The sequence below is a fragment of the Harpia harpyja genome, chromosome 2 (genome assembly GCF_026419915.1).
Source record: "Harpia harpyja isolate bHarHar1 chromosome 2, bHarHar1 primary haplotype, whole genome shotgun sequence".
Lineage (NCBI taxonomy): Eukaryota > Metazoa > Chordata > Aves > Accipitriformes > Accipitridae > Harpia > Harpia harpyja.
In genome coordinates this window covers 59785166-59807553 of record NC_068941.1, presented here as the reverse complement: position 1 = coordinate 59807553, position 22388 = coordinate 59785166, and the positions used below count along the sequence as shown (strand labels likewise).

The following is a 22388-nucleotide window of genomic DNA, read 5'->3' as shown; positions in this document are numbered from 1 at the left end:
CACCTGCTACCTTAACATAGGAATTAAAACCAGTATTATTTGGTTCTACTAAGGTGACACACAGCAAAATGAAACAAGAGAAAAGATGATCATGAGGCTGAGGTGGGGACTGTTTGGCCAGTGACTCCTGGTAGATAGCTCTTAGCCAACTTCTTAATGAAGCTAGGTGGCCACGAGCTGGTGTTTGATCTACCAGTAGCTTGTGTTTCGCAGGGTGAGAGGGAGAGCGTTCAGCTGATCTCCGCTCTCCTCGCTCACAGAGGGAGCCCATCTGAAATCAACAGGGCCACTTGCAAGAACGGCAATAGGCAGCTTGGGAATTTGTGGGATTGTGGCCTCAAAAATAGCCATAAAATTAATTAGAGATGAATAAAGCATGACAAAAATAGCATTGGTTTATGAACTTTGTTCTTTCCTACAGTTTTGAAATGCCTTACACCCGGGGCAACCAGGGGAGCGGGCAATATCATGCTGTTTCTCCACTCTCCTGCCACATCCTTTTCATAGCATCCTAGAATCATTGAAGTTGGAAAAGACCTTTAAGATCATTGAGTCCAACCATCATTTTGTACCAGCACACACAGGTAGACCCACATGGGTGCTCTCCCCATGCACCACGCACCAGAATACACCAACTGCAACGTTTTGTTGCCTCACGGATGTTCCCAAGGACAGAAACTCTTGCTTCCTGCTGGCAGGAGACCCAATGCGTGGCTCCCATCAGCGAACATGCTGAAAGCTGGACCTGAAGCCCTGCTCTGCGGCAGGAGCAGCCCGCAGGAACAGGAGCATGGGCATCTGAATGGCCCCCTCCCAGCCTCATGCCCTAACCCTGAAAGTACCGCTCCTCCGCTCCCACATGCACAGCACGTCAACTCCCCCAATACAAATTAGGTACAACTGGAAACAGTGCTACAGCTCCGAAGCGACTACAATTATTTCTGCAATGACAATAGAGAAAGAGAGGCATCGCTGCCCTAAGGCCATGCTCTGCTGCAGCAAAAATGATGAGAGAAGCCCCAGTGGATGCAAAGCCAGATTGTCCTGGCCACATTACAGATACTCGTTATGAACCTGACATACTAATAATGCATTGCTAGTGAAAAAACACAGGTGTGGGGAGCTGTACCTGAATTTTACAACATTTACATAAATTACAAATACTTGTTACAGCACAGGGAAACAAAACCATCTATGTTAATTAGTAACAGGCATTGAATTTTTAGAAGGACTTAATTCAAGTCCTATGGCCTCTATTATTTAGAAAATTTAGACAAGATAATAACATAAATTTGGGGGGGGGGAATAAAACTCTATCAGCCTCTTCTGGCTAATCTGGTCCATGTTCACCCATGATGAACTTTCTTAAATTGCTAGACATATCAAGCAATGAAATGATTGCCAACTGTCTTTGGGAGGTGATTATACCACCAAAGGAGTTAACGTGGAGGGTGTGAGATGGAGTTGTTGCACAGATTTGGTCAGAGGCAGACGTTGTTTGCAATGTTTGCAGTCATTTGTATTTATAACATTTATGTGCTGTCATAACAAGCTACATAATTAATTTCATGTCCTTTTAGGAAGCTTAAAGTCTCAGTTCCTCTTGAACAACGTAGAAGAAAGGGAAAGGGAGATTTAAACTTGACCTGCTGATAACCAGTGCATATTTTTATTTCTTCTATTAACTATGAATAATAAAATACACTTTGAGCAAGGAACTGTGAACAGGTAGATGGTAAACCACAGCTAAGTGAAAAAAAGGCAATTATTACCTGTCTGAACATCTCTTCTTCAAGGCCTGTGCTTGTGGGAGGAGGAGAGGTGAGAGAGAGGGGAGGAATCCTACGTTCATTTGCAGTTGGTGTCAACACCACTGGGCGAGGATGTCACTTTGGCAGTCTCATGCTGGCTTACAGCGAGAGCCATATTGTCAGGGACTGGTTGCTGCATGGATGATTGGCAGGAGGAGCTTTTAGAGGTGGTGGTGGTGCCATGCCCAAGAAGACAACACCAGCATTTACTGCTTCGCTGCTGTACAGGAAGTTTTCAACAACTCAGGTCCCAGATTTAGCATAGTTTTACAGTACCTAGCACAGCTTGGCTTAGATAAATAAAATTAAATACTGATTTGTAAGAATTTCACAGTGTTGTGACACTGCAGTAAATCAAGCTCCAGTCCAAGACAGAGACCTGAAGCACAGGAATATGGTGCAAATGATGAAGGAAGAACATTGTCATCCTGGATATCCATACTGCCAAGCTTTCAGCCACAAGCTGGGATGAGAATGGTCACATCAGGGCATGAAATAACCCCCAGGGCTGTGACCACAGTGAAAGCCAGTATCATGGTAACACCTTTACTTTAAAAAGTTACTCAACAGACTGCACTGATTTGAAGGAGTTTGCACCTTACAAGTCTTCACTGCTTAGGAATTTGCAGCCACCAGATGCATTTAAGAGAATAACAAAAAAACCCCAGACAAAAAGCATGGGCGGTAAACATGGAGAGTAGGTAGAGAGAACACCTTTCATCTCTTTGCACAGTCAAGCCGATAGCTGTCCCATCCCAATGAAACATTGAACCAACCTTAAGCTTAAATCCTGACTTACCATCACAGTTACACTGGCAGCAGTGCAGCAAGAGGAGGGCTCGCTGAGCAGAGCAGCAAAGCCCCACTGCCTCCGCCCAGCCACAACATCAAATATTAACCCAGCAGTTCAGGAGGCTGCACTTGGAAGTAGCGTGGCACAAAATGGAAGAAGCTTCAGGTAGCAAAAAATGACTAACCAAGGCTAAAAGAGAGAGAATTAAGTGATGAAAGATAGTGAGGAAACAGCTAACACAGGAAGGAAAAAAGTAGATGCCTAAATGTCAGAGAAACAGTGACACGGAGCCTGGAAGGGCAGAAACAAGCTTAAATCCCAAATGGTGAAAGACAAGGCAGTGAACGGGCATCACTGGAAAACAGAGTGACACAGATGAGCTGCAGAACAGGTAGATTAATTTAGCTCCAGTAATGCTGAAGTAGCATGGCTTGGGGTTAACAAAATTCTCAGTCAGGGGAAAGGGTGGCCAGCATATGAATGGAACATGAATTCTGAACAGTACAGTAAGATCGTGAAATATTAGTTGGTTTTTTGTTTGCTTTGGTTTTCTGTGTATTTAAGTAACACATTTTATTAATGCTCTTGTTTTATTTTTGGACTCCAAGCATGTGCATAACAAATCCTGCATCTGCTGATTAAAAGGGGTTGCCTTTTCATGCTCTGTTTCTCTGCCACACAACCCTGTAGGAGGTAGAGGTACTACCAACAGAGCTCTTGTGCTCTTCTTAGCTGGACTGTGATAACAAAGCCGTGCTGCATTCTTCCCCCAGACCCTGCATGGGCTGTTATCTCCTACAAGTGTGCATCTCAGTCATAGCCATCCTTTTATGTCATTCAGCATGGCACTGTATGGCCAAAGGGGCTGGTCTGCAGGCTTGTAAGGAAACTGCTCTGCAACAGCAGCATTGCCTGCTGCCAAGTAAAGTTAGAAGCTCATTAGTCTTCCAGAGATGCTTTTACCCGGCCTTCCTTTCACCACGCTAGCTGTGAGCATGCTGCAACCAACATCTGCCTTTCTTGATACTCACCTTGTTTTGCTGAGAGCCTGGCGACTGCCATCTTGCTTGTTAATGTTAAAAAATACCAACATAAGACTTCTAGGAGACTTGGCACCTTTCACAGTCACAGAACTAACTCTTTAATGAAGCCTCAGCCCAGCTGCCAGTGGCTAGACATGGGCAGGTCAGGAGATGTGGGCATTGTCCCCATCTAGTGGCTCACCCACACTGGGGAGAAGAGTGGATCACAACCAGAAGGGAGCAGAGGTCTTCCTTCACCCTCAAACAAAAGCACAAACCCCTCAGGTTATGCAGGGTTAACTGTGACAATACTCAGGAGAGCATAGCCCTTACTACTCCTGTGAGAATCCAGGTTACAAGATCACTCCACCAATTTCATATTCAGGGTTTTATAATGAGGCATCAGGTTGAATGCTTATACAAAACTATTTGCCATCAGTTAGAGAAATTTTAATGCTGTTTTAATTTATTGTCTTGCATCAAACTGTCTTACCTGGTAGCAAGCCTCCCAGCTTTCCCGTTACTGTGTTTTGTACCACTAACTGCTTCTCTCCAACTGAAGTTTTTTTATGAATTACGTTGACTTTACTGTTCAAGGTAGTACTTATTTTGGAGGCCATCGGGCAGTCTGCTTGTTTCAGAATACTAGACAACAGTTGTGGAAAACATTATAGTGACCCATACTCCAGTAATACATATTACACTGTATTTTACATCCCAAAAGAGAGTGATTCACATTCCAAAGATCTGGCTAAAAAAATATCATATAATAATTTGCACCAACCTTGGCATAGCTGTACTAAAGGCCAAAGGAGTGAGTCAGTCTGCCTAGATTTGAAACTTTGTTCAAAGGAAGGTTATAAAACACTAAGGTACCTAAAACCTTATCATCATGCCTTAGGACCAGCATTCCCCCTATGTATATCTTTTTCTCTCTTTTTTTTTCCCCTCCCCCCTTATTTTTTAAATCTGTCCTACCTGTAGAAAAGTCACATTTTCTTTCTGCCTGAGGTGTAATCAGTAGCAGACAATCTCTAGTGGAGATTTGTTATGGGCAGAGGTGAGATGCATACCTCCAGGTAAAAAGCCAGTAGCTGGAGAAGAGTTGGGGTTTCCAGAGATATTGATTTAGCAGATAAGAATTCAGCTTGACTTTTAAGTATTTAAAAGTTCAGCACATCAGTACAGAATGTCTCTGAGACAACAAACAGGAGCTCCAAAACCTCTCCTCTGCCTGGCCCCAGCTTTAAGACGGTTGGTTTTTCAAAGTTATTATTAGTCAAAAAGTCCTTCTCAGAGCTTATAACAATCAAAGCACTTTGCAGAGCCTTTAGTGATGAAAGGCATTTCCAACTGAATAGAAAAATACAACAGTACAGTACAGTAGGTGAATAACCCCAACTTTTTAAGTTGTAGCTCAAGCTGTGAAACCTAACAGAAATGTCATACTGTGCCTGCACGCACAATAACTTCAAAACCCAGAACCAGATCGTTTGAAAAAAAACAGTTTTCTCTGTGGCTCATGCTGGAATTTACAGAACAAACCAATGCTGGAAAAAATTTTTTGTTGTGGAATTATGTATCTGAAATGTCTGTTAGGAATGTATGGAAATATATTCTGTTTTTACTTCTGTTTCTCTCTCGCACGCCCACGCAAACCTGAATTGCTCTTTCTGATGATTTCATGGATACGAAACTTTGCTCAGCATGTTAAAATGAAAAAAATCAGCCCAGAAGTAATTTGAGAATATTAGGAACAGCTGGACAAGATTTAAGTGAAGAGAAGATCTGAATAAGACAGTACATATCCGCAGCTTAACCCACCCACATGACAAGGAACACGTCCTGTGAATGAACTCACCTTAGCAGAAGGTAGTATTTCTGAGAAGACTTGTTGCTGGCATGCCTCTAGTTGTCAAATACTATGTTGGTTGAGGTAATAATTTCCATTTCTTCCTTTTTTCAAAGTTCAGTAAACCCAGACTTGGACCAACAGCTTATGTCAGAACTACAAGCTTAGACTCCAAGTGCAAAGATGAGTTGTAGCAAAATGGCGAGGCTGTGGGTAACTGCTTCCCAAAGGCACGCTGTCTACCTGCTCAAAGGAAGTCAATCATGTGGCCAAAGCAAGGCTATGTGAGCAATTATGATTGACTCCTAAAGGGCTTCCGAAACATATGCTCATCCTAATTGACATAATAAATGCCATCTGCATTTCACATACTAAATTATAAAATTGCATGGCTAGTTATGTAACAAAAGGTGCGTTACCGCTCTGATTTGGCTGATTGCTCCGGCTGACTTTGGCAAGACTGGCAACCTCACAAATACCACAAGCTAGCTTTCAGCCATTTGACCAAATGACAAAACTGTATTTGTGTGGCTGGACAACCGCATGCCCCAGCTGCCTTTCGAGATGCTGGTAGCTAGGAATAGGTACAACAGTCCATTCAGACTTCATGAGGGAGCGCACCCCCGGTCCTTGCTCCAAGTATGTCTGGTGTGTCTCTGTGATGGGGGATGTGTGTCTGCCCACCCTTCTCCTGTGTTTCAGAGCAAGGAAACGTGGACCTGAAGACCACTATGGAGCTATGGGGTGCTCCAGCCAGGTGCTACTCAAGCCAGACAGCCTAGCCCCCCAGGCATGTACAGACCCACACTGGGTATATCGCAACAGTGAGACGTTACACAAAAACCTTGCTGCTGCAAAGTAAAGTGCAAAAGTTGGAATAAAATGCATTTGCTATAAAATAAAATAAAATGCTCTGCACCTTCAGCATGAATTTGGTTCCTGACATTAACTCCATGACACTGCTTCTACCCTGTTTCCTAAAGAAACAGGGTAGTTCTGCACTTGTTCCCTCTCTCTGTGAGTCTCTTTGTTCTTTCCTGCTCTTTTGCTCCCCAGTACCTTTTGAATCCATTTTTCAATTTCAGCCCACTCTGACAGAATGGCAGAAGTCTCCATATACATTAAATTATCACAATTAGCATAAGAATAGGTGACGGGGTAGGAGAGAGGAAAAAATTTGTGTTCCCACAAAAAGCAAGACTGCAGAATGAACCCAAACCATACTGCATATCAACGAAGACAGGCAGGAAAAAGGAAATAAGCATAGCCAGCCCTCAAGAAAAACTGATGTTGGAGCTACACCATATTAGACAAAGCCACAGAGAGATAGTGTTCCCTATGTCTTCTGCCCACTGAACCCTGATATGTAATCCAAAAAGCTTGTTCTCTTTCCCTTGCCCACTTCCAGCTTCCATGCCTTACCGTGCACAGCAGGACAGGCACTGAGACGGCCCATACTGTCAACAGAGGTACCCACCTGAACAAAAAGGTTTCTCCCTAGGCATGTCCCTTGCTTTCTGGCTTCCTAATGAGTGGATGCACTTTTTACTACATTCCCAAGGCCAAATGTACCTAGACCTCTTTGAGAAGAGAAGACCCCTTCCTCCACCATGTATCGTTCAGCTATTCTCTGAGTTGGCCTAGCTGAAAGAGCACAGCAAAACTCCCCATGACCCTGGTCCATCAGGGGGAAAAAAATGACCCTCAACATGACTGCAAGCTGCTGCCAGTATGTAAGGGTAAGCGGCTAGGGGGGTACTGGGGAGCAGGGAGAAGGGGTTGATCATGCCTGGGGTAGATGGAAGGCACAGCTGGATGGTGGCACCCTGGTTGCCAGTGGTGCCTGTTTAGTCTCAGAGAACACTTGCTTGTCCTGATTAAAATCTTTTGCTCAACATGCTTTGACGATTCTGTGTCTTCAGACAGCAGGTAAGTAATCTTGTTGACTTCCTGATCTGTCAGAACAAGAACATTTACCACCCCCCCCCCAACAACTCCGCCCTCAGCACCCTCTAAAACGCTTTAAAGTATCTTCTATCTTTTTTGTGGTGCAAACTCCACTGTGATTTTGCAGGATGACATTTATGCTGGTAAGGATGAAGAACAATGTGCCCAACTCACTTGCAGCTTCATGACATGTGAGTGGCTCAGCCAGTGCAAATGCATCCCAAGAGCATCTGTACGTCCCCTGTTAGATGTTCGCTCCGCAAGGACAAACACAACACAACAAAACTGCTTCAAGAGCTACAGCATCTGCATGAACAACCTGGCATGCAGACCATGTGTCCTCCGTGCGGGCCTGCTCTACTTAATTTTAAAATAACAATGCAATAGGCAGAGCAAAATGCACGGGAATGTGAAAACCTTAACATAATACAGCTTCACAGTAAGTCTTCATGTCTCTTCACAAGCCTCTACCAGGGCCCCAAGTGGGTCAGCGGGGCAGGCAGGCGATGCTGCCTCTCTGTCCCCTCAGCGCCAGGGGAGGGAAGAACTGCTGAAGAGGGAACGAAAGGGCAGGGGCAAAAGCACCATGGAGGACTTCTCCCCCAGAGGATGTTGAAGCCTTACACCTCACCCTGCCGCCCCAATGGCCATGGTGCCCGCCACCCTCAGACCACACAGCATCTTCTCGCATGTGACCATGAGATAACATTTAATAACTACAAAGTGCAGAACATGTGATGGATAACCCTGCTAATAACACATCATAAAGTAAGCTGTGCTTTAATTACACTGTGCCTTTACAACTGCTCCTCTGATCCAGGAGCCTCTTAACGCCTGACAAACTACTTAATGAGTTCTCACAACACCCTGTGGGGACCTTTTCTAGGAGCAGCCTGCAGCATGGTTAGGTGAGCAGGGGAAGGGGCAGCTGGCTGCTCCCATGCAGTGGGACCAGGCTCCTGTGATGCCGATGCCCAGCCTCCATCACAAGAGTCCTCGTGCAGCAGCGTGGCCACAGAGATGCTCTCAGACATGATCTGAGGGAAAGCCCTCACAAACTCTTGACTTCTAGGACTGCATCCTCTGCTTTATGAGCATGCACCCACGACGGGGAAGGCAGCAACCTGCAGCAACTGGCTCCCCTGTGTGACTCGTCTAAGCAGGAGAAGAGAACACTTTAGGTAAAACCTCTGGCCCATTGCACTCAATGGCAAGATTAAGCAAATTCAGTGGAGCGAGGATTTAATCATCTGTATCTCAATTCTACTTATGTCGCACCTAACTCCAGTACTATAATTTATATATAATATAAATTATCAATATCACTATCACCAATAAAAAATATTATTACTATTAAAGATTATATTATCTATAATTTAACTTATAGGTCTGTAAATGTCTATAACTTAAATTATAACTGTGTCTTATTCTTTCTTCCTCCTGCCACCTAGATCCACAAAAACTGACTGAATAAACAAATTCTAACCAGAAAAAAACAGTCCCTATTGAAGAACTGCATGAAACAGTGACACTTTGCTCTTTAAAATAACACAGTCCGAAAGCATTCCCTGCCACCCCGTCTCAGGGTGACAGCTGCCAGGGCCCAGTTCTGTTCAGGAACCTGGAAGAAGGAAGGCACAAGTCCAGGCAAGAGTAGTCAACAAGTAAATTTCAACAACTTAGGAGCGCAGTACAGCCCAGAGGCAGCCTCCTAAATAATGGGCTGACACACAATATGCAGCTGGAAACAGAAATTTCAGGGGGCAAGGGGAAGAAGTTTGGATGAGCTTACATGTGGTTTGCAATACCAAGTGCTGAATTTCACATTTAAGAAAAATGCACTGTTCAAAAGAAGAAAACATATTGCATGCTGAAGAGGCTGAACCCAGCAGCCCAACTACTGTGGTCTGACTATCAGTTTTCTGGTGCTAATACTGGTTACTTTTTGAGTCTTGAATGAACAACGCACTGTCTTTCCCTCAGTTTCTTCTCTTATGAAGTAGTGCAGACAGTGCCCATTTATATCTGCTGATAGTCCCTATTGCTCATTTGGGAGTGAGCTGTGCGCTAGAGCTTATAACCGTCTTCCAAATGGAAAGGACTGGGGAAACACGAAGTATTTGAGCAGGAGTGGACGCAGCTCTCTAGCTAAGGCTGTGCAATAGTTTCCGTTCCAGGGCACCTTTTTGTAGCAGTATAATGACTAAGATCCCTGTCCAACAAATGTCTCAGCAAATAAATTTTGTTTATTACAGTGACCAAGCCCTCAACTACCAAAACACATCCTCTAGAGCTTGGTTCTGCCCTTGTCTGCTCAGTGCTGGGAAACAGCATCCCTCAGTATGGTAACTACTCACTGGATTTGATTCATCAGTGCTTTAATTGGGGCTTTGTGGGAACTCTGTGACAAAGTCCATTCCTAATTAACATGCATGTGCTGCTGATGGCCTTGTAACAGTCTCCTTAAAATGAAGAGGCTTACTAAGGTTTTGTCAGCCAAGACACACAAGTGACACCAGCTTGGGAAAGATAGTTAAGTCTGGCTGAGTTAATATCTGCTTCCAGAACCAGTTCTGTGGGTGTGGAGACCAATTGTGTGCTGCTTAATCCTGTGATGAGAAACCAATGAGGAATTACGTGCTCAAACTGTCCTGCTTCCTGCATCCTTCCACACAGTCGGATGTGATCTGCTGCATGCAGGCAGGCAAGGGGATTTTTTATTTCTTTGAAATTCCTCCTACAAGTCATAGCTATTTCAGTGCCGTAGACCCTTTTTGACTGGATCTAAACTGCGAAATTCTTTTAAATAGCAGTAGTATGATTAGATGACTCCTCAGACTGAAACTATGAAAACCCAAAGCTATGCTACAAGGTACTTTCCAGCACCAAGTTCTACTGGCAAAATCCTGTGTGAATTGATACTGTTAAATATATAGTACGAGGAGCTACAAACAAAAATCAGCTTTGAAGGAGAACAGCCAATAAAATAACAGCATCACTCATATTTTTTAACATCAGCATCTCAACAGTATCTATACCATGTAGCTGTAGGCATGGAAAGGAAAAGACTAGGGAAAAGACAAGAAAAAGTGGACTGGAATTATATCCAAAATCAGATAAAAATTTACCTGCTTTCAGACAAGCCATTTTCTGAAAAGATGCATCAATCCAGACAGAGAAGTAGCCATCATCCCTTAATAAGAAATTACTGTCATATGGAAACTATCATTTTATTAAGGCTCTTTGTTTTAGTAAGAATGTTGCAGGTGTATTTAAGTAAAAGTGGAGGACCAAGCAGACAGTTGCCAGGAGCTGCTAGGCAGGTAGGAATTTTAAGAGTGTTTAGCTCCTTGATTTCCTTGTAAAAGAGTAATTGATGTTTACTCAGAGGGGTGGCAACAGTATGCAGCTGGAAGCAGTTGTACACGACAGGAGCTGCCAACTAACCATTCCCTGAAGATTTACCGAAGGTGAAAGTTTCTGCTTCCGTGTGGAGTCCCCTCGAATCATACTATTCAGGTAAGGATCTGTTTTTCCAGATTCAGCTTCAGCCTCTGGGGGAAGCTGCGGAAAGATCAACTGCATCTTTGCGCATACCAGTTTCTAGAAGCAAAAATTCCAGTAGAAGAACTGGACGTGCACTGCAAACAAGTGCCAAGTCAGGCAGCCTCGCATGATACCAGTGTCTGGCCATTTTAACTAGAGAGAGGTCTCATTAGGTCCCCCAAAGGCTCTGGCCATAGAGTGCCTCAAAATCAGCTGCAGCAGGCCAGGCGGCAGCACCCAGCCACACAGACAGGACTGACAGCTCCAGAAACACCCGACCGCTTCCCTCCAGCAGCCAGCCCAGAGGAGCCTCTCTGGGTTTGAAAGCCTTTACTAATTTACCTTCCTGCTGGAAACAATGTTGCTTGATTTCCTAGTTTGCAGTGAAATGAAGCTAATCTGTCATCTCATCCTGCGTGCAAGATTTATTCACGTTTTTGCAAAAGAACAGCTATGCTGGGGGAAGATGCCAGCGCCTTCAAACTTCTTCCAAAAGACAATTCAATTTTCTTGTCTGATAGACGATCATAACCCAGAGCCAGGAACATTCCTCTTTCCGACTCTGTTCTACAATGAAGTCCTGATGCAGTTAATGCTCAAACACATGGGCTTGGAACAGCTTCCAAAAAGCAGAACTCGTGTGAGCAAAGAGCAGGACACTTGTACAGGACCACAAACAAGTAAGAGAAATTAGCAGCAGGAGACAGAATATTTTCAGGTAGCAAGAAAAAGATAACGAAGAGGCAAGCTTCCCCAGATTGATTCAATTTATATTTTTGGAAAATGTACATGGGCTCTGAGGTTTGGGGTGGAAGAATATAAAATAGCAAATTAGTAACAGATTACCTCCTTAAGAGGAATTTTCAGTCTCAGGAAAGTGGATGGGAGTATTGAGGATACAACTCCTCACAAGGCAGCAGCTTTCCAAATGCCTGATGGTGAATCCTGGCTTTTATTTACAGATCAGCATTTCTGCTTTTCCAACAACAGCAGATAATAGACAGTGCTGTTTCAATAAAGTGGTGGAGCTGCCTTGATATTGTTCTGCATGAACATGAACGAGTAAATGAAAAGCACTTTGGAGGGTGGGATGAACAGGGAGCTCCATTTCTACAGGAGACTGTGGGAAAACAAGTGCCTTGCGTAGTGCCCAGTACAGTCACCTCAAGTATTCTTCCTTTTGCTGCTGTTGGAGGAGCCCTTACCTAGTCATCAGGCACCTGGGGAAAGCATGAAATACAAGTCTAATATGCACACCTTTCCTGTTTTTTATGTTTTTCCTTGGTAGATGTCAAAGTGGCTGAGAGCTTGATACAAGCAGTCCATCCCTAGTCACTAATAACACCCCAAAACATTCTTAGCTTTAAACATTTGAATGGGTCCTGCTGATTTATGTATTTGGACCTCTTGTCTACTAGGTACTTTAAGCATATACTTCAGTGTGTGAGGATGTCCATGTATCCTCATTGCAGTCCTGGGTTCTATGCTGGCATGTCCGTGCATACACATGTTCTCACATGAACGATCAGGCCCATCGGTAGAAACGAAACTTATAAGAAGTTATGTGTATTCATACATATTCACAGATTTGCAACCATTGCATATATCTGTACTGAATTACAAGACGATTTGAGTTAAGAACTGAGTATAAGTTTAAGTAAGTGGAGGAGAACACGAGCTAAAGATAAAAACTGAACCGAGTTCTCTTTCTCTCCTCACCTCAGCTACAGTTACATACATAAAATCAAGCTGCAAGATACAGCAGGGGCAAATGTAGCCTCAATTCACCTCCTACGGCTGCAGCGAGACTTTCTGGGCTTTAACCTGGGGGAGGGGAAGAAATGGGTTTCCAGAGGATTAATAAAATGATGGGCTAAAGCAGCTGCAGTACAAATGGCACCTCTCCACAGATAATCAGTTGGATTTTAACACACTTTAGTGAAGAAATAGACCTTAGCAAAAGGAAGACAGAAAACCAAACACATCTAGCTAACAAAAAGGTAACGAACTAAGCATGGCACTTTTGCATAATTGCACATAGTATGTACCTAAGTAGTATTTTAACACTGGCTACCAAGAAACGCAGCAACCTACAGGTACGTTATATGGCCTTCTCCATGAGATTATAAAAATAATCCCTGCATTAGATTATGAGGAGACTGAATCACTAATGACAGACACAGTAAATGTTTATCGCTGCCTTGCTGCGTGGCACTCCCGAGTGTGCAGGCTGAGGTTCGGACCCACTCCCTCCTGCCACAAACCAGGGCTGGTTTGTTTGCCGCGGCATTTCCTTCCACCTTTGCTCCTCTGGAACAACTTGTGCCCGACCGAAGGGTAAAAGCAGGAACAGCACAAAATACAATACAAGTCTTTAAACTCACCGTGTCTCTCATCCGCTGCTGGTGGAGTCCTGCAGGTGTAAAATCGCCGGGCTCGGGCAGGCGCTGCCGGGCAGGGGAACCACACTCAGCCTTCAGCCCCGTCTCTGCAGGCAGAAAGCGGCCGGCGGCCGTGTCAGATGGGAAAGCCTATGGCATGACAGAAGGTACAAAGAAAAGCTGAATTGCATAAACTTGAGCAATTTAAGGTTTAGAAAACCACACCCTCCCGGTCATTTCTCCCGCAGGCAGATAAGCATGTGCAAGCTGCTCAGACAACAGTGTAATTTGAAGCTTTTACTTTTCTTTCCGCATATACGGAAGTTGATTTTCAGTTTGGCTCTTCCTTGCGTTTCTTGTCTTCTTTCAGCCTTGCAATCAACATGGTTCGAATTTAATAAAGGCAAGTGGACCATCTTAAAAATTGCTTCAAGACGAAAGATTCATGTTGGCTTTCCCCTTGGAAAAGGAAGATGAGGCCCGCAAGCTCTGACCCTGTGTCCATGCTTTGGAAGCTGGATCTTCACCTTGTTCCTGCACACTTGAAGTTGGTGATGAGACTTGAACCATGTAAGGGCAGTCTGTAAACTCGGAATCAGCTGGCTGAAAATACAAGCTCTTCTAATTTTCTGAACATTGCAAAATAAAGACTGCTTTAAACCCTCTTACCCAATAATTTTCAGTTTTAAAAGTATCCAAGAAAGGGGTAAGATGTTGTACTGCAGATAAGGTGTTGTACTGCTGCACTGTAATGCAACAGCTGAGTGTGAATGTTAGTTATGAAAGAAGCAGCAGCAAAAAAGACCTTTTTTTCAAAAAGTATTTTCAACAGAGGAGAAGAAACCCTGCTCTTCCAACTACATGAATCACTAATAAAGGCAATGACTTCATCCATCATAAGCATTTGCTCCTAAGGAAGGAACTGTTATTTAGGAAGCAAGGCAGCTTCAGAGATGGACTTGAAGCAGGCAACTGCAGTACATGCTGAAAACAGGCAGAAGGAAATCCCCAGCCTCTGATATAAACATCTACGGCTACCAGGTCTCAGCCTCCAATTCATTCTTGTACAAGTTTGTTTCCCTTCAAACATTTTAAAAGCATACTTGCTACTTGTGATTATAAAATCCCTTGTTAAACATTTATTTTAAGAAATCATCGAGGGACCTCTCAGGTCCTACCAGCAAGTGTGACAGTCACGCCCTTAGCCTGATGGGTGCTTGTTTGCAGTAGTATTTGCCTTTCTTGCCCCAACAGCACAGCACCTCTGCTCCAAGTTGCTCAAGGAAACCTGGAATAGGTCCCTGCCAAGCCAGCCTGCCGGTGCTCAGTTGCCCAAACCCCAGGTGTATGCCGGCAGTGCCGTGCTGGAGCACTGTGCAACGCTGAAGCGCTGCTGCTCTTCCCCCGGGATGGGTGCAATACAGAGAGAAACAGCCTGCACGGGACCAGATGTCCACGGCAGTCACAAGGCCAGATATGTAAGCCTCATGCGTCAGCCGTCTGCAAAATTGAACTATGCATATGCAATGTACTTTTAAAAACATGCTTAAGCTACAGAAGCTTAAACATTAGCAAATACATCCCCACAGAGCAAAGCATGTGTTTAAGTCTTCCTTGCATGGGAGGTCTCTCTGAGGCTGATCGCCCTAGATCAGAAAGCCCAGAGCCCTGCTGTCACAGGTGACCACATCAGACACTCTTAGTTACAGACTTAATTTCTATTTTAGAAACTAGCCAAGTTTTCACCCCCTCCCACTGCCGGGAGGCTTTTCTAAGTTTCCAGACTAAGGGCCAGTTCAAACTCATTTGTTCTCACGCTAATGTTACTGGATTGCTTTAATAGCCTTTCCCATCTCATGACATGTTTTCCTATTTTCCTTCCCCTTCAAACTCTCTGCTCAGAAGAAAGGCTCTCCGCTCTCCTATTCACCCAAACAGCCCTCTTGGGCACTCGTTCCTGTCCAAATTCTTCACTCTGGAATATGGCATTAATACTTCCTTACACATACCAGGCAAATTATTTCCCCAGAAGGTGAGTTAGTTATTGGCTCTGAACCAAGAAGCTGGTGAGCTGTACCTGTTGATGGAAGATCCTATGCTGAACCCATCTTTCGTCTGCTGGGGAGGAATGTAGAAGGATCTCCTCTGAGCTACAGCCCGTGTACTGCATTATTTAGAGATTCCTCCTTTGCCTGCAGCTGGCTAAAGGCTCTGGCAAATTTTCTTCATCAACAGCACAAAAAAAGTGAGAGTATTTTCCTACTACGATTCATTCTTTTGCATTGAAATGACAGCAACATCTCATAGATCCGACTGGTGCAATGACACCTGCTTGATAAACTTCTAATCCCCCGGTATAGCTTCATGCGTTGGAAGCAAAAAAAGTTACATATTTAGCTCTGTTTAATTTTAAAACAAATCTGTAGAGTTTGCCTCAACCTATGCAAATACAGGTATAAGGCTAGACCTTTCCCATTGCAGATACTCCATACTTCACTACTGCTGAGATTATTTCCAGGAGGACAACATGCCATAAACTCTATCGTATTAGACTTACTCATTTATTTACTTCAACTAAATGATTTCAGCATATATTGCAACTATTGGCAGTACACGCTTGTCGTGGTTTAACCCCAGCCAGCAACTAAACACTACGCAGCCGCTCACTCACTCCCCCCCACCCAGTGGGATGGGGGAGAAAATCGGGAGAAGAAGCAAAACCCGTGGGTTGAGATAAGAACGGTTTTATAGAACAGAAAAGAAGAAACTAATAATGATAATGATAACACTAATAAAATGACAACAGCAATAATGAAAGGATTGGAATGTACAAATGATACGCAGTGCAATTGCTCACCACCCGCCGACCGACACCCAGCCAGTCCCCCGAGCGGCGAATCCCTGCCCCCCACTTCCCCGTTTCTGTACTGGATGGGACGTCACATGGTATGGAATACACCGTTGGCCAGTTTGGGTCAGGTGCCCTGGCTGTGTCCTGTGCCAACTTCTTGTGCCCCTCCAGCTTTCTCACTGGCTGGGCATGAGAAGCTGAAAAATCCTTGACATTAGTCTAAACACTACTGAGCAACAACTGAAAACATCAGTGTTATCAACATTCTTCGCTCTGAACTCAAAACATAGCACTGTACCAGCTACTAGGAAGACAGTTAACTCTATCCCAGCTGAAACCAGGACAACGCTGTGCAAGCTAAGTTAGGTGATCAGTCAAGCCAAATTATGGGAAACTAATAATCAAATGTTAGGTGATAATATTGTAACGGATGCCTTCTGTGTTGGGTTGAAAAGATCACCATGTCCTGCAAACACAGAGGCCTGTGCAGCCTCCCGTGAAGCCCCACGAAGCCGGAGCAGACAAGGCAGGGGGCAGGTCAGCTCTTCGCCCGTTGCTGATCCCTCTCTTCCAGGCCTTGGTCCGGGCCAGCCAGAAGACTGCTTGCAAAAAATGGAAATAAAAGACCTATCTCTGGTGCATGTTACATTCCTGTCCACACAGATCTGGCAGGGGGCTGAGCTATGCTGTCTCTTCTAAGTACACAAGGAATCTCCAGTGCTGTTGAGTATTTCTGTGATGTCACCACAATGGTAAAGTATACCCTTGTCCCTGAGCCCCACGGATGGACGGTAGGATGGGGACCAGGGTGGAGGGTGGGTGGCACTGTACCTCGGTGGAGGAGCAGCGAGAAGGGGGAGCCAGGGAAGGAGCATCAAGAGCTGTGGGTCACAGCTTGGGGCAGTGTGGACGGACCAGCCAGGAGGAGATGGGGTCCCCCAGGATGAATCTGTCTCCCCTGACCTCCATGATGGCAGGCCACATCCACATTTGTCACAGGCATTTGTTTCAACGTTCTCCTGTGGGATTGCACCAAATACATACCTCAGCTTGTAGAGGTATACTGGAGAACAGGAACAAACTCTAGAGGCGGAAAAATCAGGTTTAGAAACAACTCCAGAATGAAGGCCAGTGTTTTCATGTCAGTTCCCTCTCCTTGTTTCCTCTTTGTGGACATCAATCTGAATTGTATCTCAAAACATAAAAGGAAAGATTGCCAAGCACTTGTACTATGGGCTCTCCGGGGACTACTGAGTGCCACTGGCAGTCTGCTTGGAAATGAGACTATGGACTCTGCAGTCATTAATCACCAATGTTAAACTAGCAATTCTGTGCAGTGTGACAGTTTAAATAAGATGTTGACTTCTAAAGTTGACGTACTTGGTGCAATTTACAGACAGCAAGGATCTTACACAGTGTATGTTACTCTGGGAAGTCATGTTTCTTTTGTTATAAAAATTTACTGTATCATCTTCTGTATCCTCTACCTTTACATTTTCTAGAAGATTTCTGAGAAGGAGAAGAGGAGCAAAATGAAGAAACTAAAACCACAGGATTAAAATAATCTCTTGTCCCCAAGTGATGAACCAGTAATTGTACCAGACTTACAACTACTATTTTCTGAAATGTACAGCTTTCATGGGCTGAGAGAGCACAGGATTATATATGGCCCTACGGGGAAAAAAACCAAAACAGCAACTTGTGCCATACCAGCAACTAAAATCATCCCATCAAAGAGTTCATATGGCATCTGTCAGGAAGGGCTTTGACTGGGAAAGCCTGCAGACCCAGCTGTGCAATCTCAAGTGAAGCTTGGGGTCCTTCCACCTCCTCCAGAAAAATCTGTGAACACATGAGCTGTACATACATAAGCAAAACAAACATTCAAGTGGCCAAATCACTCTGGCTGTTGGGAGAGGATAATATTACAGATAGCCAGGGTCTATATGTTTTCTCTTGGGAGAAATTGTTGAAGTTAAAAGATTAATCTGGGCTCTCAGCACATTCATTAGTTAAATTGCAAAGCAAGCTCGTTACATAACCAATCCCAGGACAATTATATTTATCTCGTCAAGGTTCACAGTACGGGTAGATTGCTGACCAAGGTAACATGAATACCTTCTGCAGGATGGAAGCTCTCTGATCAGTTACAAACTTCAATCCTGTGCCCTACCCCAGCTTTTGGATTAACTGTGACTTTTTGGAAGAATATATTTGCATAGTACCTCCCAGAGGTCTCTCCAGCATGGAGGGAGGGACTGAGGAAAGCTGGGTTCACTCTCTAGAAATCGGTAAACCAAAGCACATAAATTAAGTGACTTGCTCCTAATTACCAAGGAAGTCTTTGGCATAAAGAGTATCTCACTAATTCTCCCATTATTATGCACAGTAAAGGGAATTGTTTAAGGTGGAGTAAAATGTCTGTACTAAAAGCATGCACAAATACATATCATGCGCAGTTCATCCTTGAATTAACTTTCACAGCCAGGTTTATACCCTGTTCATAGAGTTCAAGATTAGAAGAGAGAAGGAGGTCATCTTGCCTGACTTCTTGCGTGTCACAGGCTGCCACGTCCCCTGCTCTGTGCCCTTTACAGACCCTGCTGCCTGGGTTTAGCCCCATCAGGAATCTTTCTAGAAAAGCATCCCATCCTGGTTTGAAGAACCAAAAGGTAGGGAGTCCACTGGTCTCTTTGGTAGCTTGTTCTGGGAATTAATCATTCATACTTGTAAAAACACATGGATAATTTATTGATAATTTAATGACACTGCTTTGCATTATCATCATTAATTCATGTTACACATTTCCTAACTGGCTGAAAGAGCCCTTCCCAAGCTGGTATCTGTATCTTGTACCACTACCTATGTTACACTTGCTGTAACATCGCCATATATTTTTCATGCTGACCAAAAAGACTGTGTTCTAACTAGCAGGTATCTTACCTAGCACTTAGGTAAGATTTTTGCTGTTCCCCGCATCCTCCTCCAATTTTTAAATCATCTGTTAAAGTGCTGGCTGTGATGTGATTAGTGTTACTCCACATCAGTCTCCCCATATGCTTACATACTATAAACATAGACCAAATCAGCCCCATGCTCCAACTTGACTCCCTTCTGCGTGTGTACTCAAGGATCACACTACACATGTTGCCCTGCCACTGGGCTAGGACTATGTTCTGAGGTTGTCCATCAAGATCTCCAAAATCTTTCCAAAGTCTCTATTTTTTCCTAAGCTATCTATCTTCTCCATTTCTGTAGATATGCTACAGGTTCCCTGTTTCCATGTTTATAATTTTGCATTTGGCTGTATCAAAGCACTCTTTTTTTGGTCTGAACTCCACTTTTTAGAGAATTCAGATTCCCTTTTCTGTAGCACCAAGCGTGATCAGTGAGTGATCCAATATTTTTCCTGCAAGATCAAGAAGTGAAAATTAGCAGAAGTGGGCCAAGTCCTCACCTGGCACTAGAATCTCACTAGAAATATCCTTTTTAGTGTGATTCTGCATCAGCTGTTTTTGATACACCGGTTCTTAGCCACCTGACATGTGCTTACACAAGAATGTAAAGAAAGAAGTGCTTCATTTTCGATCAAATTATGTTAGGATATTGAGCTGAACACTTTCAGGGTCTATTATGCCTATATAGTTACTTCATTAACCAAGCAGGTAATCTGACATAAAAAAAAGCAAGCCAAGCTTACCTAACAAGACCAGTGTTCAATTAAAACCTCATTGGCTGCCATTAGTAATATTCCTGTTCTTTATTACTTGAATTCCCATACCAGCTTCACTGTTATTTTACTGGAAGCGAGGTCAGGCTAGCTGCCCTGCCATTATCAGAATTATCCTGTTTGTGCTGTTAGGACATTGGCAAAAAAATGAGCATGCCTTCAGTCTTGGCAAATTTCTCCAATATCCCCAAATTTATTAAATGTTCACATCAGTGAGTCAGACAATTTCTCAGCCAATTTTTAAAAAAATTTTTTTAGGATGCATAGCTGCAGGTTATACAGGGTCTACTGCTTTAAAGCTGTTTTCCCGAAGTAGGAGTTGTCTAACATTCCCTTAGTTACAGATGAGCTAGAAGAGAATTCAACATCCTCATATGATACACGTACCTCATTCTGTTTCTTTCCAAATATAAACCAGAAATATATTCTGAACATTTCAGCCATCTATGCACTTCTTATTAACAGTTTTAGTACCTTCAACCCTTGCTCGGCCTACACCATTGCTACTTTTTTTTTCCTTATGTAAATTAAAAACTCCTTTAGAACACCATTTACTTGGCAAGAGTAGATTTTGTTTTAGCTTTTGCTAGTAATTTCCATACTTCATAACATATAAATGTCAACGGATATCTATCTCCCTTTTTCTAGCCCTTTTTTTTCCAGTATACAGCCACACAGTTTAAGTAAGTACTGTGTATATTCATGCCCACATATGTGTCTATAGATATGTATACATACATAGCCCCATATATAGATATGTGTGGACAAATACATACCTATTTAAACACATGTGTAAGCACATTTCTACCTTCTGTCTTCTTTTGCCACACATGTTGTCTTAACAATGTTTTTCCCATTTAGCAAACTGTTCTTGAAAAACTTGCACCTTTCATTCGCACCTTTCTCTTCCCAGTCAATTTTATTGACGGCTGTCCTTGGCTTTTGGAAATTGGCCTTTTCAAAACAGCATGTATAAATATTACTGTTTGGGACTGTTTTCTCTTCAACTATATTGAATGTAATCAGGTCGTGATCACTTCTTCCTGAGACAGCTCCTGATTTCCAGTCTAGTGGAAAAATTCATTTTTATCTGTTATCAGGCTGCCCAAAAGCAGAATTCTTCCATGCCAGGTTTGATAACATTTGTTTCGTAGAACTATCATCCAGTACTAGTGATGTTTTACAGGTAGCTAAATGAAATCTTCAGCAAGCCTCCAAAATAAAGTTCCCTATAATTACATGGTTCTCTTCCCACATGCAGTAGCAGCTCATCCTGTCTTCAGATTCAGTTCAGTGACTTACAATACCACCTCTGTCCACCTCTGCTTGCTCCTGGGCTTTGGTAAGCAGCATATTGCACTGCATTTCTTAAGATCGTGCACTTCCCAGTTCTAAGTTAGGCAGATATAAGTCACTGGGTCATGCACAAAGTCATTCCTCTCACACAATTTCTTTTATCTCCCTTAGCCTGTTTAAACAGCTTATACAATATTCTGACATACTGGTCCCTCTAGCACTGAAACCTGATGAAACAATTAAGTTGAATTCATCTCGATTATTGAGAAATTCCAGTTCCTCTTACTTATTACCCAGACTCCCAGCTTCACCATATAAGTGTTTCCAAATGCATTTCTCTTTGGATCCTCTACCACACTGATTTAATTTGTTCCTGACATGGCGAATTTGAACCACATTTACTTTCTTAACCCCCTTCTGCGCGTTGTTACTTTAAATACAGTTACAGCAGTTCCCAATAGCCACGATTTTTTGTCCCCTGCCACACCTATTCAATCTCTCCGTCATTTAGGACTGCATATATTACAGGCCAGGACATGGTTTCACTCTGTGGTATGTAGTCGGTCCAAAACCAATAGAGATATTTTGTGCTGACCCGTGGGATGCTGACATAGGCTGACGGAGATACTGTATCTGCAGCACCACTTAAGTAATGGCAATCAGCATCTTTCTTTCTGCATCAGAGCATCCTGTTTTTGCAGGTGGCTTTGCAATGTAATTCAGCAAAAGCAATTTTTAATATCAGTGCAAGTACTCCACTCAGGTCACACCGGCACGACTTATCAAGGAATGGCAGTCTGCTGCAATACTTGCAATACCTTGCAGTCACAGGACTCAGTGCTGGCCTGAGCTGGTCATGGAAGTTCTCTGAAGAAGCATAGATGTGTTTCACACAGGAGGAAGAAATGCATTAATATCTGCATGTCTGACAGTTACCTACTTGTACCTGCTTTTTTTCCACACAGCGCAAACTACGAAGCTCTGCAGAGCCTTTCTGGGAACAGGCAGGGGCTGTGCCAGTGCCCACGGCCACCTCGGATGTGCCTGGTTGCCGCGCTGGTACGTGCCTTTTCCTAAGAGGACAAAACTCCTTGGGGAAGCAGGTTTCACTCAGCCCCCACTGACTGCACTGAACACTGGATTGTCCCTTAAAGTGTTT

General features: G+C 43.6%; 1 protein-coding gene across 3 annotated transcripts in view; it reads right to left on the bottom strand.

The window, feature by feature from the left end:
- LNX1 (ligand of numb-protein X 1) overlaps nt 1-14707 on the bottom strand; it is an 84949-nt gene extending 70242 nt beyond the window's left edge. Inside the window, exons 1-2 of one of the 3 annotated variants that reach the window (XM_052780051.1) lie at nt 14531-14707; nt 13356-13502 (exon numbers count right to left, since the gene is read on the bottom strand). The gene's annotated coding sequence lies outside the window, so the exon portion shown is untranslated. Of the gene's footprint in view, nt 1-2610; nt 2626-13355; nt 13503-14530 lie in introns of those variants that run through there. The other 2 variants (XM_052780053.1, XM_052780052.1) reach the window with 2 other exon arrangements.
- Nucleotides 14708-22388: the final 7681 nt, after the last annotated feature.